This window comes from Triticum dicoccoides, chromosome 3A (genome assembly GCF_002162155.2).
Source record: "Triticum dicoccoides isolate Atlit2015 ecotype Zavitan chromosome 3A, WEW_v2.0, whole genome shotgun sequence".
NCBI lineage: Eukaryota > Viridiplantae > Streptophyta > Magnoliopsida > Poales > Poaceae > Triticum > Triticum dicoccoides.
Window position 1 is genome coordinate 592,760,674 of NC_041384.1, and position 4,654 is coordinate 592,765,327.

A 4,654-nucleotide genomic window follows, 5' to 3' on the forward strand; every position below is an offset into this window, starting at 1 on the left:
GGAGGCTGGAAGTGGCGGCGTTAGGGTTCGCCTCCCCCGGGAGCGGGCGAGACCAGACGAGGGTCCTCCCAGTGTGGTCATTAATTCCGAAGCGTAGCAATCCAGTAACTTTTTTTTTTGAAAGTAGCAATCCAGTAACTAGTATACAAAGTACGATCGCTAAGCTAATCGTGCTGCACGTGCGGCTTGCTACAATACATGCATGCACCATTCTACGCAAGTGCCGATCTACCTCATACGCAGTTGGCAGCTATGTTCATGTGCTCCTGCGACGCGCTTAAAACTTGTCCTACATTACATAATTTGACCATGAGACCGTCAGTTACTGGCTTGCTGCAAAGAGAAGGTCGTGTACGGAGGATGGAAGTTGTCCAAGTCTCTGATGGAGATATCTGGTCAGTAAGCATGCCACATGCCAGCGTGAACTCGGTCGATGAAGCCACTCACCAGACGGTCCCCGAGTTTTCTTCTGGAAATCTCGTGCATGTTGCCAAACCGGTTAACTGCTCGTACGCATCCACGTGATGTGCCAGCTGCCGACTTCCATGAGATGAGAACATAGTGCTACAACATTATATGTGATGTTCACAGCAAATTTACCCAATCAGTTAGTTGTCCTTCAGAAACTACAGTTGGCATTTCGGTTCATGGTTAGCCTTACAGCCATTTGGACCCCTTCAAAGACGGTACGAGCAAATCCTTTTCCCTCGAGTACTGTCATTTTCCCGCTCGGCGATCACCAACTAGAAGCGTGTGTGCGTGACCATACTAACCCTAATTTTAACCAGCAAAAGCCAACAAACCGGGAGTCGCAGTTACGTAGTACCGCGTGTATGTTTTCTCGGTAGCATAGCAGGCATGATAGCTCCAGGAGGTTACCGTCAAACCCTAGCTAGAATTCGGGTCAAATACCCGCAGGCAGGAGAAATTCTTCGATCAGTTGGTGCATGTTTTCTCGTATAATTAACAAGGACGTAGACCTACGTTCCGTAATTGGTGTCGCAGTCCTCAAACCTGGATCGGTCAAACACGTAGATTAAGAACAATTTTATTGCGGAGACCCATGAAATGCGTCCGAATCGCGCGCGACTTTGGGTTAGGTAGATATACATACATAAACCTGGAACTGACCATAATTTGTATCCATGCGTGGAAGTCTAAGGCCAACTCCACCGCGCGACCACATCCTGTCCACGCGCGTTCGTTTGGGATAAAACGGACGAATCAGAGGGTCCAGCGCGTGGGCGTAAACAGACTTTTGTCCGTTTTCTGTCTGCTTTCGGCCCATCCCGACCCAAGTTTACGCCATTTTTGGGGTGAAACAGACAGCACGCGGACGCTCGGGCCGTCTGCGCGTGTCCTCCACTGACCCGCCCGTCGGTGGCACAGGGACGCCTTTTTCTATCCGCCCCCTCCCTCCCTCCGGCCGCACACCCTCCACTCTTCTCCACTCTTCCACACTCTTCGCTCGCCGCCGCCGCTGCCATTGCAGCTGTGCAGCTCGGAAGCGCACTCGCCCAACCCCTTCCCCTCGGCGCCCCCAGCTACCCAAACACGGCCACATTTGCGCACCCGCCGGTCGGATTTGGGGTGGATCCGGTCGGTCTTGAGCTCGCCCAGTTGTGGGAGGCCGCGCCGCGCCATGGACTGGTCAGGCACCAGGTCGGAAGGCCCTGGCAGGGCCGTATGCGGGCAGTGGCTCCTCCTCTAGCCGCTTGGATCTACACCATTGGTGGTCTGCCGGCAGATACACGAATGGCGGTCGACCGGGCTCGGTGCTAGCCCACAAGCTCATCGGCGCACCGTTGCCACTTATTAAGTGCGACCACTACCCAAAGAAGGTCGTGCGTCGCGTGCCTATAACGCCGGAACATCCCGGATGGATATTCATCAAGTGCTTAAACGATGGGGTATGTGCTCTTTTTAGCTTCGGTTTGTGCTCTAGATTTGACTAGTTGGGCTAACTTCCAATTTTATTGTGTAGAATGGATGCGAGTTTTGGTATTGAGAAGAAGAGTACATCGATATATTGATAGAGCGCAATTTAGTAGATGTTCGTGCACTTTTAGCTAGCATAGAGGTTGTAGATGAGACAAGTGCACTTGTTGCTAGATTAGAGGCTAGACACGATACTAGATGTGAGAAAGCAACCTCTACTTCTTTAGACCCGAAGAAGAAAGAAGCACGCAAGATCGAGGCTCCTCCGCAGATCAACAATAAATGCATCGAGAAGGCACTAATCCAACTTACAGGAGCAGTTATGAAATTTGGATATCTTCTAAAATATATTATTGTGGTTCTTGTTTTCTTTGGTCTTACTTTACTAGTCAAAATTTGGTGATATATTTTTATGTATCAAAAATGAATGATGAAAAAAAGTTTAAGGGCTTGCAAAGAAAAAGGTACGCGGACAGGATGCGGTTGGGATGCGTCCAGGCGTTGGGCGCACGGCCACCACATCCCAGAAACGGCCCGGACACGACCCCATTGCTCTATCCAAACGAACAAAATCCGGACAAAACGGACATCCGTTTGGGGTCGTGCGATGAAGTTGGCCTAAGCCGTTTGTTTCGCATATATGATGATTTTGGAAGTTTCTAAAATACATACACTTCTCATGGTCGTTTGCTCTGGCCACTAGGAACATACATAAACCTTGCCATTTTTTGTATCCATGCGTGGAAGTCTAAGCCGTTTGTTTTCGCGTAGACGATGAATTTGGAACCTTCTGAAATACATGATCTGGATGGCCTTCCTTCTGTGCGGAGGTTGACCACAAGGAAATTGCTCGCACATTCGTGGCGACTCTCAGGTCAATACGGTATACGTTTTTTTATAAATCGGACAAGTCAGGTCAATTCGAAGAAAAGGGTACCGTGCACACAGGTCCTCGATTATTCTCACCCTTTCGGTATAAAAAAGCCAATCTCATGCACTTACTACTTGTCGAGACATCTTTAGTTAGTTAATTGATTAACGGTCGTGTCGTGTCAACTTTCGAGACCGAACATTTGGACATGTCAAACCAGGACGTACTGACGGAAGATGGCCGGACATTGCCCATCGGTGAATGGTGACTACTGTGAGAGGCCGGTTTCACGTTCTACCAAGAGAAGGAGATCATCATATCAAGATTCTGAAATCCAAAGCAACGCATTATTGCAGCACATGCGGGCCAGCTCTGGTGAGAAACCACCCCATTGTTTTTGGCAGGGAACAGCCTAATCTCTCTAGCTACTCGACTCGAGCATCGTGGATCACTGGCCATCACTCATTCGACTCGAACACTAAAACAAAACTATATTAGACTTAGGGGAAGACTGCACTATCGGTGTTCTCATCATGTCCGGCCGGATCAACCAACATTTTATAAGCTCGCTTTGAATCAGCTCGGGGTGCAACTAAACTGAAGATAGACAGAGACACGCATGAGCATGAACAGTATTATACTGGTGCTCGTCGCTTCAATTCGCAAAAGGATCTTTCCCGAAAGGAAACTCGCAAGAGGATGGATCAATCAATCAACCAACCAAACGTACGCGGCCGGTCCAGGAATTACACGGCCGCTTTGAATCCTTTTGTTTAGGGCCCAGCGGCGGGCTGGCGCTGCCGGTACATGCACCGAACCTGAACCCGAATCCAGGGCCGCTGAGCGAGCAGGCAGCACGCACGTGCCGTGCCAAGTGTCAACCACCATCGAATCTAGGGGCACTTGCAGTTTTCTTGCGCCTCTCTGCGCGTGTGTGCGTGTATAGGGTTCCGTTTTCCCAGGAGTTGATTAGGACCACGATCGACCAGACTGGTTCGCCGTGTACATCACACCGTACGTCAGGTCACGTTACCCAATCACTCGTGACTTCGTGAGAGTGAGCTCGGGTTGCCCATGTGACGGCGTACGTACGTACCACATGCGTAGGGAGGGGCAACGCGTTCCCGTAACCACTACACGTCGCCTTCGATCTCACTCGGACTCTGAGCGTATGCGTATCTCTACTAGCTTCGATCTCTCACACAGATTACAATTATCTCACCTGACACGTATAGATTATCCTTAGGCCAACTCCACCGCACGATCTCAAACGGACGTTCGATTTGACCGAATTTTGTTTCTTTGGGGTGGCAATGGATCCGTTGGGTCGTAGGTGCGCCCAACGCGCGACCGCACCCTAAATCATGTCTGTGTTGGACATGATTAAAAAAAGAAAAACTTAAATAAAATGACTAAATAAAGTAAATAAACGCAAATAAAAAAACATAAAACATAAGTTAGGTTCACGGCCATAAAACGGCTCAGTTTCATGGTTCAGTTAACGGTCTAGTGCCATAATTAACATAAAAACAAAATAAAAAAACGTCGTCCGCGCGCTCTTGCCGTCATCGTCGCCGTCTTTAGTGGATGTCGGTGTCGTCGTCGTCGCTGACGAGGTCGACGTAATCCGGCGGCGTCCAGAGGTGGGTTGGCGGTCCGTGGTATGCGGGGGCGGGCTGGAAGGCGGGGTCTGCACCACCTCCTCCCGTGGGGACGCGTCCCGCTCCGGTGACTGCGGCGGCGTGGGGCATCAGTTCACGTCCCCCACGGCGATCGGCCATCTCCGGAGCCGTGGGGCACCGGTGCACTACCGCGTGGATGTAGTGTCGGTCACGCTCGCCGGTG